This window comes from Pongo abelii, chromosome 14 (genome assembly GCF_028885655.2).
Source record: "Pongo abelii isolate AG06213 chromosome 14, NHGRI_mPonAbe1-v2.0_pri, whole genome shotgun sequence".
In the NCBI taxonomy this organism is placed as follows: Eukaryota; Metazoa; Chordata; class Mammalia; order Primates; family Hominidae; genus Pongo; species Pongo abelii.
In genome coordinates, this window is record NC_071999.2 from 107,950,041 (window position 1) to 107,966,453 (window position 16,413).

General features: G+C 36.5%; 1 protein-coding gene across 4 annotated transcripts in view; it reads right to left on the bottom strand.

Annotated features, from left to right (window-relative positions):
* The window catches only part of FGF14 (fibroblast growth factor 14), a 677,860-nt gene that overhangs the window by 33,359 nt on the left and 628,088 nt on the right, over positions 1–16,413 (bottom strand). The window lies entirely within an intron of this gene.

Consider the following 16,413-nt stretch of genomic DNA (forward strand, 5'->3'; position numbering starts at 1 on the left):
TTAGTGACTGAGCTCTGCTAATGAGTACATGATAGATGCTGGGGAAAAAATGTCTTTCATCAAGACTCTGAGATTCATCTAGCAAGCAAGTATTAGGTACCCATTAACTGGCAAGCTCTATAATAAGTGTCAGAGATTCAGCAGTGAAAAAGATATAATTTCCTGCCCTCAAGGAAGTGATGTTTACTGGGAAATTTAGACAGAAAAAAAAGTTACAAAATGCTAGTTTGAAAATTAAAAAATTCAAATAGATCTAATTAATTACTTTTGGCAAGTTCTTTAAATGATGACTCTCCTTCTAATTGTTAAGGGATAAGACAAGACTGCAGGTAGACTAGGAAACTTACATGAGGCTGATGATGAAGAAAAGGACAAAAACTCACCTTATTGACAAACAAACATGAAAACATGCTCAACATTGCTGATCATCATTAAAACAAAAATGAAAATCACAATGACATATCTCACACCCATTACGATGGCTACAGAAGGAACAAACAACCTGCAGAATGACAGAAAATATCTGCAAACTATGCATCCAACAGAAGTTTAACATGCAGAATCTACAAGGAACTCAAATAACAACAACATCAGCAACAAGAAAACACCACATTAAAAAGTGGAGAAAGGAACAATTTTTAAAAGAAGACATACAAATGGCCACGAAGCATATGAAAAAATGCTCACATCACTAATGATCAAGAGAAACGCAAATTAAAACCACAATGAGATATCATGTTGTACCAGACAGAATAATTATCATTATAAAGTCAAAAAATAAAGGTGTTGGAGAGGATGCCGAGGAAAAGAAAAGGCTTACACATTGTTGGTGGGGATTTAACTTAGTACAGTATTTATGGAAAACAGTATGGAGATATCTCAAAGAACTAAAAATAGAACTACCGTTCAATCCAGCAATCCCACTACTGGGTCTATATCCAAAAGAAAAGAAATTATTCTATAAAAAAGACACCTGGACTTTTATGTGTATAACAACACTACTCACAATAGCAATGATATGTAGTCAACCTAAGTGTCCATCAACAGATGACTGGATAATGAAAATGTTACATATATATGTATACACACACACACCATAGAATACTACCCAGCCATAAAAAAAGAATGAAATTATATATTTTGTAATAACATGGATGGAACTAGAGGTCATTATCTTAAGTGAAATAACTCATAAGCAAAGAGCCAAATACCACATGTTCTCACTTATAAGTGGAAGTTAAATAATCTGTACACACGGACATACAGGGTGGATTAATAGACACCGGAGACTAGAAAGGGTGTGAGGATAGGAGGGGGACGACAGATAAGAAATTCTTTAATGGGTACAATGTACACTAAAAGCCCATACTTTACCACTACACAATACTGCCGTGTAAAAAAAAACAAACAACAAAGAAAAAACAGTACTAGTAGCCCCTAAATTATACAAATTAAAAAACAAAAAATAACAAGTGCTGGCAAGTATGTGGAGAAATTGGAGTCTGTGTGCATTGTTTGTGGAATTATAAAATCTTGCAGCCACTAAGGAAAAGAGTATGGAGGTTTCTAAAAAAAATAAAAATAGAATTACTATATAATCCAGCAACTTCACTTCTGAGTATATGTCCCAATGAATTGAAAACAGGGAGTCGAAGAGATATTTGCACATCCATGTTTACAGCAGCATTATTCACAACATCTGAAAGGTGGAAACAACCCAAATGTCCATCAATGGATGAATGAATAAACAAAACTTGGTATGTACACACAATGGGATATCATTTAGTTTCTAAAAGGAAGAATTCTGATACATGTTACATGAATGAACCTTGAGAACATTATGCTAAGTCAAATATGTCAGTCACAAAAAGACAAATGCTATACAAATCCACTTATATGAGGTAACTAAAGTAGCTAAATTCATAGAAACAAATTAGAATTGCGGTTGCCGGTGGCTAGGGGGAGGAGGAAAGGAAAGTTGTTTGATAGGTAAAGAGTTTCAGATTTGCAGGGTGAGATTTCTGGAGATCTGATGCACAGCCATATAAATATACCGAACAGTATTCAAGTGTACATTTAAAAATGGAACGATTAAGCAAACTGTGGTACATCCATACCATGGAATATGACAGTAATAAAAAGGAATGAACTACTGATACATGCAGCAACATGTATAAATCTCTAGAGAATTATACAGAGCAAAACAACAACACAAGTCAATCCCAAAGGTTACATATTGTCATATTTCATCTATGTAACACTCTTAAAATGACAAAAATACAGAAATAGAGAACAAAAAAATGGTTGATGGTAAATTTTATATTTTTATCACAATTAAAATTTCTAAGTATGCAAAAGGAATCAAACCCTATTTTACAACCTCCATGTTCAGAATCCAATGTGTTCTCTACATGTGTGTTAGGGTTAGGAGACACATTTGACTTTTTGTCTATATAAATCTATATAAAGATTTGGAGTTTAGCAAATGTTGCATCTGAGAACATTTGTTACTTTTCAAACCAGAATTTTATTTGCCCTTTCTTCACAGGGACTTTGAAAAATACAGTCCAACTGAGAGCTTCCTATCAGATAGTTTAAAAAATTATAAACTATTGTGAAATAATCAAAGAGATGACTACTAAAGCTGGTGTTTGCTGTGACCTGACATGTTTGTGTCCCTCCCCAAAATTAATATGTTGGAACCTAATCCCCACTGTAATCGTATTTGAAGGTGGGGCTTTGGAAGGTGGTTAGGCCATGAGGATGAATCCCTCCTGAAATGGGATTAGTGCTCTTATGAGGGACTGAAGAGACTGGAGTTCTCCCCTTTCAAGTGAAGACACATCGAGAAAACACTGTCCCCAAACCAGAAAGCCCTCATCAGATACCAAGTCTTCCAGCACCTTGATCTGGAGTTCCCAGCCTCCAGAACTGTGAGACATATATTTCTGTTGTGTATAAACTACATAGTTTATCGTATTTTCGTCTATGGTCAGAGCACAAATAAGATACAGCAATCTTTACACTTACTCTGGCTTGTGCAACAATGTTATGTATCCCAGCATATAACTGCCAGAATGGAACATTCCAGACTTACTGATATAGAGCACCTTGACTATATTTCACTATACATACAGAATGACCAAAAAAAAAAATGCAGGATGAACTGACAATAACCTTTAAGGATGAAAACGAACTGCAAGTTGTAAAAGTTTTTAAAAATAGTAGTACATACACAAACACATATTTTGAGGAAAGGTTCCAATTTTGAGGGATGAATGGCATTCATCCATCTTCTTTTCTGCTGGAGAAGTCTTTGTGAAGGAAAATAACATTGTGAATAACAGGAGTGACTGTTATGTGATGTAGAAATGACAATGAAAACTAATGCGAACAGTAAGTGGGAGTGATGGGGCTAGTATGGTCACCAGAAAAGATAACTGACCATAGGATCTAAAAACCTTGATCCTTGGTGTTTACTCCAATGAGTTGGAAACTTACATCCACACAAAAACTTGCATGTAAATGTTCATGGCAGCTTTATTCGTAATTGCCAAAACTTGAAAGCAATCAAGAGGGCCTTCAATAGGGGAATATACAAACAAGCTTTCCAGACAATAGAATATTATTCAGTGATAAAGGAAAATTATAAAGCCATCAAAAAATATGAGAAACCTTAAATGCATATTACTAAGTAAGAGAAGACAGTCTGAAAAGCCTATACACTATATGATTCCAACTATATAACATTCTGGAAAAGGCAGAATGGAGACAGTAACAGTATCAGTGGTTGCCAAGGTCTAGAGGAGAGAGGGAGGGTGGAGAGAGGGAGGGATGATGAGTAAGTGAACACACAGGATTTTTAGGGCAGTGACACTATCTGTATGTTAGTATAATGGTAGATATATGTCATTATACATTTGACAAAACCTATAGAATGTACAACACCAAGAGTTAACTCTAATATTTAAACTATGGATGTTAGTTAATATTAATTTATCAATATTGGCTCATTCATTATAAAATTTGTACCATACTAATGTAAGATGTGAATAAGGGAAATAGGTGGAGGTAGGGATGGGAGCAAAAGGAGTTTATGGGAACTCTCTACTTTCTGCTCAATTTATCTGTAAAGGTAACTGCTTTTAAAAGTTTATTAATTGAAAAAATTAAAAGAGAAATTTGACTCAGGGTGGAGGAGGATGTTGGTCTGGAGGCAGAACTATTGTAGGTGCTGCAAAGGCTCCCCCACTAATGTCTTAATAAGTTCCACAGTAGGAATTCTCAGCAATTATGCATCAGGGAAAATACATACATTAAGTTTCCAAGAACCACATTTGAAAGCCCAGGTTGACCAAGCAAAAATGGAATCTCTAGGTCAGGAGTGAGAAAACAACAAGCCCTTAGGTCATATACAGCCTGCCAACTGTTTAAGGAAAGTTTGGTTGGAAGACAGCCAAGACCATTAATTTACATATTGCCTAAGGCTGTTTTTGACGTGCAAATGCAGTGGAGGAGTAGCAGTTGAGACCATCTGACCCATAAGCCTAAAACACTTAACTGGCACTTTACAGAAAATGCCTGTTGATTCCTGCTCTAGTTCCTATTGGCTAAGTACAGCATTCATGGGATTCCCTAATGTTATTTATATATATATATATATATATATATATATATATATATATATATATATATATGAAAATGCTGAGATGTGGAAACCTTCTCTGGGAAACAACAACAAAAAAAACTCCATCCTTAGACACATTCCTGTGAGAATATGAGATTTGCAGAGATTATTGTGGAGAAGTTTTTTTTTTTTTTAAATCTGATCTATAGAGGTAACATAGTATTCATGTTGATTCATTAAAATAACTCAATTGTGAAACAGATTAAACAGCATTCTACACCATATATTTTATTTCACTTTTAATTATTACCTTTGATACACTTTAACTCCTATCAGTAAATCTGCATGGGCACATTTTAAATGAAGTCTGTAATTAAAGAAATATCAACGATTAAAGAGAAAAATAGAAATATGAAGTAATTGTTTTTGCTTCACTAGAAATAACATCAAAAACACATTTATGTCATCTTTATCTTTTCAATGGTCTAATGCACTGTAGATCAGAGAAGAATGAAATAGAATTTGATGTAAATGAATTTTTAACATATTCTATACAAATTTTAATCAGTTGCATAAAATACAAAAGAACAGTAATCTACATGTATAAAATACCAACAAGTCTTAATATTGTGAATGATGATATTAAACTAAAAATAATATTATGAATGATGATATTAAATGAAAGTACTTGGCAAAGTCAGTCTCTGTATCATTTCAGAATGCTTTTAGCAACAAGGGAATTGTAGCTGAATTTGGGATTACCCAAATTGCAGTGGCTTACACAGTGGAAAGTGAACCCCTTTCATACAGAAAGTCTCTAAACCTTGGTGCTTCCAGTGTTAGATCAGTGCCTCTGAGGTCCTCAGGAACTCATGTTCTCTCTATTTTTTCCCTTCTGCCATTCTAAGTTATTGATGACGTTCTCACACATAATGGTTGCGCTAGCTCCAAACATTACATTTTCATAGAACAGCATCCCAAGTAGGCTAGAAGAGGGCAGGGCCAAAAAATGGCTATCTTTTTGGAAAAAGAAAATAGTTTCTCAGCAGCTTTCTAAAAAATATTATTTATCTTAACGTTCAGAACCAGGGGCACATAACCACACCTAGACTAATTGCTGGATAAGCAAAGTGGGGCTGCTATGACAGATATAAAAAATGAAATATATTAATCACAGTTTAATTATGGTTTGATAATTGTTTAATAGCCTTTAACCAAACATCAACTTCCAGAATTAGGACATATGACCCCCTAATAAAAGCAGGTTCTGTTAGTGAGGGTGAAGGAATTCTTTTGGAATTAAGGCAAAGTAAATTTATCTTTCTCTTGCAACATTTTAAATATATGAGTTACATATATTTAATGGTATGACCCAATTAAAAAATATGACATGCAAATGCAATTCAGTAATACCATATTCCATATATTATATATGACCAAATACACACACACACACACACACACACACACACACACACGCACGGTCTGTAATTTCAATGGTGGTAAAAGAAGACCTAAATTCTATTTTAGTTCCACCTTCTCAACTTAAAGTCTTAAAGTATTTTGTTCCTAAATATTGATTTGCTTTTTTGGATTTTGTGGTTTGCAAATTTTTATTGTTGTCATTGAAAATGTAATTTAAACCAATACTTTTCTTATTAAAATTTCCTTGTTGGCCAGGCACGGTGGCTCACGCCTGTAATCCCAGCACTTTGGGAGGCTGAGGCAGGCGCATCACCTGAGGTCGGGAATTGGAGACCAGCCTGATCAACATGGAGAAACCCCATCTCTACTAAAAATAAAAATTAGCTGGGCGTGGTGGCACATGCCTGTAATCCCAGCTACTCTGGAGGCTGAAACAGGAGAATCACGTGAACCTGGGAGACGCAGTTTGCAGTGAGCTGAGATGGAGCCATTGCACTCCAGCCCGGGCAACAAGAGCAAAACTCTGTCTCAAAAAAAAAAAAAAAAATTTCCTTGTTTATCTCAACAGTGTAGGAGAGTTTCTGGTACTCTTTATTGAGTAAAAGCTCAAAAAACATCCTTTAAATGCCAGGCAAGGAGATCTATGTTTGAAGAAAGTAGCCAAATGAGGCCATTGAACACTGCCCATGAAAAAAACAAAAACAAAACAAAATAGAAAACAAAGTAAGAAAGCGGCAGAGTCTGGAGACCATGTATGCCCGCGTGCCTGGAATAGCCCTGTTTCTTTGCCTTTCATGCTAGCTAGATTACTCTTAAGAATGTTTTGAGGATGAATGCTGTCATCTTCCTAGTTTAGACTTGGGTTAGGTGTCTCCTAGGCTGTTTCTCTGGCTCCCTGAAGTGCCTCAGCTGCTGGGGCTCCTAGGGGCTGATCCAGGGTGCCGCATGGTCACTGTTTCAGTGCAGATGGTGGGGACAAAGGAGCCATCCACCCATGTGTGTTTCCTCCTGCCTTAATAAAAAAGTAGAGAAAAGCCAGCTGCTTCTTTGTTGCCAAGAGTTATCACAGAGCTCTGCTCAGACAGTATCTTTCCCTGTTGCTCTATCTTTGTCAGTGTTTCTAATGTGTTTAAGCCATATCACTAGAGTATACCTTCATTTTAACAATAACAAATGGCCAGGTGCAGTGGCTCACATCCGTAATCCCAGCACTTTGGGATGCTGAAGCAGGTGGATTGCCTGAGGTCAGGAGTTCAAGACCAGCCTGGCCAATGTGGTGCAACCTCATCTTTACTAAAAATACAAAACTCAGCCGGGCGTAGTGGCATGTACCTGTAGTCTCAGCTACTTAGGAGGCTGAGGCGGGAGAATTGCTTGAACCTGGGAGGCGGAGATTGCAGTGACCTGAGATCACACCACTGCACCCCAGCCTGGGTGACAAAGTAAGACTCCATAACAAAAAGAAAAAAATAATAATAATTTTTTAACAAAAATAGTTGAACAGTTCCTGTGATTTCCATTCTATAAATGGAGAATCTGAAAATCTGAAATACTCATAATAATGATGAAGAGGAAGATGACAGTTATTAAACTTGGAGAAAAAAATCATTCTCAGTTCTCATTTAACTGTAAACTAGGGTTAAAATGCTAAGTAGAATACACTTCCTAAAAGAAATGGAAGTTAAATGACATATCTTTTTGCCTAAGAACTTATATGGCATATCAACATTGTTGGAAGAAAACAGGAAGGAGTAAATATCTAAGTATGTACATATAAACTTATACAAACAAATACTACAGAAACATTACTATATGTGATATAGTAATCATAACAATGTCTGGAAATATAAAAGATTGGGTTACAATTACTTTTGAGTTTAGTTCAAAAGAATGTAGAGAAGACATTCTACAAATACTTAGAATAGCTCATGTTATCTACATTTTTTCACAAAGATGCACAACATAATAATAAAATGAGACAATTCTCACTTCACACTACCCACCCTCTTAATCCTTGTATATTCTTTCCCAAATTTCTTTATGTCTGTCAATCGCCTCTTAAACTTTACATTACACATGAAGAACCAGAGGTGAGGCATGGTGTCTCATGCCTGTAATCCCAGCACTTTGGGATGCTGAATCAGGAGGATCGCTTGCACCTGGGAGTTTCAGCTTGCAGTGAGGTATGATCACACCACTGCACTCCAGGTGACAGAGTAAAACCCCGTCTCTTCAAAAAAATGAGTAAATAAAAAATAATGATCAAAAGAGTTGGCTAAAAATAAATAAGATCAAACTTTCAAGGAATTCAGAAAAATTGGGGTAATTGGATCTCAAACTGGAGAGAGAATTGAAGGAACTGCCTGAATTGCTGCTCTCCACATGGACAGGACTGTCATCTTATCAGGTAACAAACAATTAGGCATATTTGTCATCTGATTCGTCTGCAACTGGTGGGAAAGTCTGAGTGGCTTCCTCATGAAGTAATTGAATTGCATTTTTTCTCTTTCAACTCTAATTTGCAAAGGAAAGTTTAGCCCCATGTCAGCTTTAGGCTGGGTTAGTGATAAGAGTATATGCTTATTCTTAACCCACATATACTTTTCAAGAATGTCTTCTATAGTTTTAAAATGGGAGTTTTTTAATTAATGGAAAAAGTACCTAATCTTAAAGATAGGAGTAGCTATTCTCAGGTAAATAATACATGAACAAGAGAGATTGTAAAAGTTATTAGTGTAGCTCTTCCCAATTCTATATAAAAATCATATGCCATTGTACAGATACTATTTTAGTACCAGAGCACAGCAGGCTGATTTTTCTTGGAAGAAAGATTTCAATTCAGACTGCAACCTTCCTTCAAAAATACAATAATGATAAAGCCACCCATCCTTCAAAGACTTACTTTTTTCCAAAGTTAATATCTCTTTATGAACTTAAAGTTAAAAATTTATTTTAGACTAATTCATGCCACATAAAACCTTTCTTTGTGTTTTAATAGAAATGCATTTTTATAATATGCTATTTTTCTGGTTTGTAGAGGTAGATAAAAATGAAAGGGATTTGTACCTGAGAATCCAAGTTTAATTGCTGTAGTCTTGTTTTGCATGAGGTTAATTGGTTTTTTTGTTTGTAAGATAACCATTCAGTGTTCTAGAAACACTCTTTAAAATAGTCTTAGAGCCAGGCACGGTGGCTCACGCCTGTAATCCCAGCACTTTGGGGGGCTGAGGTGGGCGGATCACGAGGTCAGGAGATTGAAATCATCTGGCCAACATGGTGAAACCCCAACTCTACTAAAAATACAACAATTATCCAGGTGCGGTGGCACAGACCTGTAATCCCAGCTTCTGGGGAGGCTGAGGCAGGAGAAATACTTGAATCTAGGAGGCGGAGGTTGCCATGAGCCGAGATCACGCCACTGCGCTCCAGCCTGGGTGACAGAGCAAGACTCCTTCCTCCACCGCCAAAAAAAAAAAAAAAAAAAAACCAAAAAATTGTCCTAGAAAAGAAATAAATATCAATTGAATCTACATGTTTTCATACAATTGGCACTATCCTAAGCCCAGATTTTTTCTGTCAATAATTATTAAAGGTCAAATTTTAAAAAATTAAGTTAGTATATAAAGCGCTCAGAATACATAAATATTACTTGTATTCATAGTTTTGCAAATTTTGAGTTGAAATTTTAAATACTACAAAAAGATATTTACTGAGGTGGTTTTAAGAATAACATTGAACTCTGATATCTAACCGAGAGATTTTAGCAGAGGAGTTATAACACAAATGTTTTACTTTCTAAATCTGAACTATAAAAGATAAACCAAATATGGTGTTCAACATTAATTTCTTAAGGTTGACCTAAACTGAGCTCTCTAATTACTATGTGAATATTTGGATTTTCTTTTTCTTCTTTGGTATCTAGAGAATATGTTTGTCTTATTTTTAAATCACCATATAAAACTTAACAAAGTCCTATAGCCTTTTGTTCGCTTGTTTTTATGAAACAAATTTGGGGTTCTATTTTCTCATATGTTTAGTTGTGTGTGTCTTTTGGGAGAAAAGGGGGGAAATATATTTTGAATTGGAATTGGAACAGATAATTTTAAAATTCAGAGCTGAATTTATTAATAAGGAATTTTATCCTAAAATACAAACTGAGAAGTCTGCAATAGCTTGGTTTTAAATATTCCTACAAGACTACTAGATTATTTAGAAATTGAAAGTTATTAATTATTCATGTAGGAGTCACTTCTCAGCCTCTCCCTCACCTTGAGTAAACAGTTATACAATCCAATTTTATGAGATGGCTACAGAAGATGCCCTTACTTTATCCACACCTGATTTAGATAAAGGTCACCCTCTAGTGGGGTTGATACATATTTCAATCTCAAACCTCACTCAATTGCCTTGCCTTTGAATAGCAAAAGGATTGATTTTGAAAACCAAATGCAAATCCAGGTTCAGGGATTTTTATCAGCGTGTCAAAGATGAAGAGATACAGATTATTGTATTTAGCCCCGGGAAACTGGGATTAAGAAATTCAAAGACCCACTAAGCTTATTAATGTCATGTTAAAGTCATTGTGTATACCTTAAAGTGGATTTAAATGATGGTAGGAAAGTAAGCAGCCTGGTCCTAATTTCTAAAACGGAATAATAAAAATCTGCCATTTTCCTGGTTAAGTATCACAATTTTACAACTTCTGCATCCCATTTAGAACTTATATATATAAAACATCTAACATGACTGCTTATATTGTAGGCAACCTGTGGATTCTCTTGAAGTTAAACAATTAGAAAATAAGAGCAGTGTTTGTAAATTAAATATAAGCTCAATAATATGCTTACTATTTATTGAACACTTACCTTGAACTAAGTGCCTTTGTGTACATTATCTTAGTTTTATAAGGACAACAGAAAATAATCTAAAGAAAAACTATGAAGGATCAGTTATCATTGTTTTATTCAGACAAGGAAATGGAAGCTGAGAGCAGCAGTTCTAACTTTAGCATGCATCAGAATCACCAGAAAGCTAGTTAAAATGTAAGTCTGGGGACAGAGTAGGAGCGAGTTTGCATTTCTAACAAGTTCCCAGGTGATGCCGATGCTGTTTGTCTAGGGACTACACTTTGTAAATCACTGCACCAAGTCAGAATGCAAATATGGCTTTTGCTAGCAAATTCCTTCAGTGTGAGTATGATGAGCACTTCCTAGTAGCTTAATATATTTTACTCTTCTGCCCTTGCAGAGCATAACATGGTAACTACGTGGACCTAGTAACAATAAAGATACAGTAACCATAAAGACACAATAATTAAATAATTGCAGGGCTTGCTTGGCACCCAGGAATCTAAAGCTAATACTTTCTCTTATTTCTTGACCTAACTTTCTAGTTCTCTATGTGGTTGGCAACAAATAAAAAAAGTCCGTGAAAGGATGTAACATCCTACAGGTACATATGTAGTGACTGAGTATAGATCAGCGGTCCTCACAATTCAGTGTGTGCATTTGTGTCTGGGCCCCATGAATTTCAATTCAGCAGTTCTGGGTTGAGGGACAAGGTATCTGCTCTAATAAGCACCCTAGATGATTCTGATGTAGGTGTTGTTTCCAACATGCTTTGAGACAATCTGACTTAAAGATTCAACAGATGTTTGGTTGCTTCTTCCATGAGAAAACAATAACAATAATAACAAAAGCAGCTTTTCCATAAGAGATCAAATTTCTAGCCAAATCTTGGTTTAGAGCATGCCAGAGCTATGACTATGACTGCTTTCTGAGTCAAGTGCACAACAGAGCTACTACTGTACAGAGTTATCGTGCATATTGTCATTTTGACAATTCTGCATCCAAACACACGTTGATTTGGGTGGAGTCACAAGACAGGTGAGAGGTAAGAGCCTATCCCTAACTTTTCTGTCCCCTTCCACTAACCCCAGCAATTAGGGAACCGTAGATGACGTCATGTGGCCAATCAGATGCTCTCAACTGGGAGTCTGAATCTTGAGGGGGTGAGGCACATATATATGTACATGTATTAGGGGACCTGGGATGGAGTAGAGAATGCAGTGATGAATCCAAGAGTGATCAGGATGGCTAAAGATCATAATGCATCAGTGGGCAATGAGCAGTTAGCGGAGGTGGGGCCAGTGGTGCAGCCCATGCAGACTGTATCTGGCTGGGCTATTTCTCTTCTCTCCCATCGTAGCTTGGTTGCCTGGCATTCATACAGATTCCCTGAGTGCCCATTACCCTGCCGACCCATTGTTACAATTCTTAACCTCTGATCCCTACGTTGGAAAGACAGGTTCACATCATTCAACGAATAACTGTCTCACCTATTTTAATTTTACATATGACCTTCCTACTGATGTGACTCGTAGGAAAATAACTTAATCTTGTGGGTTTCAGTTTGCTCAGCTGTAAAATTAAGAGGGAGGAGGCAATGCTCTCTACGGCACTTCTCAGTCCTTAAGATCCTGTCCTATTTAGCCTTATAATAGTCTTTGGGTGGGAGCTATTACTGTAGAGAAAAGAGGATCAGATTTGTTATCTAGCCGTTTTCTGCAGAGGTAGAAATGGAATTTAGATAAATGAAAGGATCAGCCTGGAAGTTTCAGAGGCTGTTTCCATCTCTTCTTATAAGCTTTATAAACTTAGTGGCAGCTAAAAAACCTAATAAACTCCTAAGAGGAAAAAGGATTTCCCAGCTGACAGAGAAATCTTGTGTCTCTTCATCTAATACCAACCCCCGAGCCTGCAAAAAATAGGGGTGACTCCAGTGGTCCTTTCTGCACAGAATACAGTACTAGCAACTAAAGAGAAAATCTACTTTTTCATACAACATAGGGTAACAAAGTATCCTTAGATGGAACTATTTTTTGATGGAAACAAACCCGAGTGAAATATGAACCAGTACCTGAGAATGAAAGGCAAGACTATTCGTATCAGATTCTTTGAAAGCATTTCAGTTCCTAGAGTCTGGGAAATAAAATATATCTATTTGAGGCTTACTCTATGTTCACTGCTTCCTGTCTAGCTTTCACCCTCGATTAAAAAGGCTTTTGTATAAGACCTCCACGTATTTGGTGACTTAATATTCACCCTATCAATACCTATTGTTAAATGATGCCTATTCACATGATAATTTTCAGAGTCACAAAGACTGTTGCAGGGAGAGTTAAAGTGGCAACAAAATCGATGAAAAGTAAGCATAAAGTGCACTTTGAAAATGGCTTTCCAGTGTTTCACATGCTCAAAGAACTGTTCATGCAGTTCCCTTGATCAAAAGCCATCAGTGGCTCCCCATCCCTTAAACTGCTTTTGGCATGTGATACTCTGAAATTGCCTTAACCAGCCACCTCATCCATCCATGTACTCATTCAAATGGTAACAAGTGCTTACTGAGCATCTGTTGCATGCTAATCACCTGATACAGTATTTTCTTTAATTCCTTCCAGCCTCCCTGGTATTCCCTGTCTTGCTTCCATTACTTTATTTTTCTCTTCCCAATACCCACTGATTTTTGAAACTTATTTGTTTATGATCTGTCTTCTTCCACTGGAATGTAAGTCCTACAGTAGCCTACAGCAGGTAGACAATGAGCATTTGTCTAATAAATCTAAAGTATTTAAAAATATTCAAAGTCAGCAGGCTTAATATTTTGTAGACTTAATTACTCTCTTGAAGGATTTTAAAAAAAGTATTACTTCACCTAAATCCCCTATTAAAAATTTAATCCTTGGATAAAATTCTAATACGGTAATCTTACTTTTCAAACCATAATATTAATTAGGCACACTTCTTCTCCAATTCCATTTACTAACAAAGGTTATAAGGCCCAATGCCTTAAATTAGAGACATTTGTCATAGTAAAACAACAAAATAATGCTATGTGATTCTATGTAGTTTACATGTAAAAATAACTTTTAGCTTTATATAATTTGCGAACCTTCAAATAAATCACAGAATATGCAGGAGAAAACACAAACCAGATTCTTTAACTTATATACTGTCTAAAAATGAGGAAAAATGAGAGATAATGACACACATAGATAGAGATTTTCTTGGTAGTTGGAAAACTCAGATGAGAAAGTTATACCACAATCTATGTTGTATTTTGGGGTATTTTAAAGACCACAGTAACTGCTGCCTGTCACTTGGCCAGTCAGGGGAAAGTTCAAAACTTGGACCCCACGTGACTGTGGGTCTCTGTCAGCAAGTCCCCTTCTACTCTTCTGAGGCATGCAGAAAGGTCGACTATAGACAAATGCTTATTTAGGTTTCTTGGTCAAGTTAGCAGCAATGACTATAGTTAACAATAATATATTATATAGTTTCAAAGAGCACGAAGGAGGATTTGAATGTTCCCTACACAAAGAAATAATACGTTAGAGATGATGGCTAGGCTAATTACCTTGATCTGATCACCGTACACTATATATAAAAACATCACTATGTACTCCATGAATATATACAATTATGATTTGTCAATTAAAAAAATTAAAACATTACAATTTATCAAGAAAACAACCCTTGTCCTCACCAATGGCAATTGGGTAGGCATTTCTCTGCCATTATTCAGTTTATAATCCAATGGCTTAAAATCACAATTAAAGGCTCCCATCTCTGGGAACACAAACCAACACAAGAGTCCCTAAGAGAGAGGCTGCAAGGCAGTTAGAATTGGACAGGAACCAGCTAACTCCAGCCCTTTTTGATTCTGCTGATTTTGATATTTGAATACCAAATAGTATATGTTGATCATCTGTGTAGCAACCACGTGAGGTACTGTGCTGTGCTGTGAGTAGCCTGTTCCATTGATAGAGACTTCATAAACTTGGTAAAGCCAAAATCCAAATGGTAGGAGCATTTTGTCTTATTTCTAATAGCACTGTTAAACATGCTTTGGAAAAGCTTGGAGGGATGTGTGCCTATGTGAAAGAGGGTTAAGCTACAGAATGCTGCAGTAAATCTTGCCTGGCAATGCAATATTTTGAAATAGCAAGACACAAATATGAAATTGGCAATATATGCCTTCAGCTGGATAAGTGTTTCAGTGAATTCTTCTAACCCCATTGTGCAAAATCCCAACATTCGGATCGAGTTTAAGATTCTAAACAAGAAACTCACACATTTATTATACCAAAAATAACGTTGTCAGGGGCATTATATTCAAGTAAAGCAAGCAAAGGCATAACTGTCCTTCTCACTCTATCTGCTTTGAGCTATCCATTGAAAGACTAACAGGAAATATATACTTAGGTAACACATATAAATATAATAACAATTCAGTCAGTTGTTGTTGGTCTGAGTGATTATGTAACGTGGGTCAAGAAATGAAACAATATGGCAAAACCAAAATAGCTGGCCCATCGGCATTGCTGCAAATGCTCCCTTAGTTGAATGGAGATAACCATAGTACAATCAAAATAATTTTAAGTTTGCCAACTTTCTTTACACTTCAATATTAAATACCTGCTGGGAACCTGAAGTAGGCCAGTTTTCCTTGAACTGTATGGAATTAGCAATTGTCACATTTCATTTTTCCAAATCTGTATCATGTCAAATCCTACCTCCCATGGTGTCATATTTTTCTATCTTGCCCAGAGGAATATTTTCATGCTAGTCAGTAGGTCATATTTAGGCAGGCTCTGACATAGCCATAGGGAATATCAGTGCTGCACCAAACACACACCCTGCCTCCAGCGTCCAGCCTTCAGCCCCATCATAAAAAGGTCAGAGGCTACCTTTCAGACCACTAACTGCCATTTCTCTTTATCATCACAAGGAAAGGCAAACATAGGATTTGTTGGAAGTGTGTAGAATGCACAGAAGTAAGCAAATTTGGCCTAATGAGTTTGGCAGGGTTGGAATTAGAGAGAATAGAGTGTGATGAAATGAAAGGCACAGCACAGAGACCTGTGATTACAGTTAGAAATGCCATTTTACCTGTGACAAAGTCAAAGATCACAACATTCTCCAGTCAGTCGTCCCCAGCTGTGGTTAGGCCAGCTGTAAGGCAAGGAGAGCTCTCTGTAGCACTGATTGGCATAAAAAGGTTGGCTGTCTCGGGTGGCTGGAATGTACCACTGTCAATATGTAATGTACTCAACCCATGGGATGGAATGAACAGTATTTTAAGGACCTAGTTCTTTTTTTCCAAATAAGGAAATACCACTTTAATGACAAGACTGAGACAGGCATGGTGAAGGAACTTTGTGTGTGGAGACATCAGGAGTGAAATTTGGTCCTGTATTTATGCATTTCCTTTTCCTCTCTAGCGTTAATTTGAGGTAAGAAACTTACCTTCCTGGCTGGGCATAGTGACTCATGCCTGTAATCCCAGCACTTTGGGAGGCC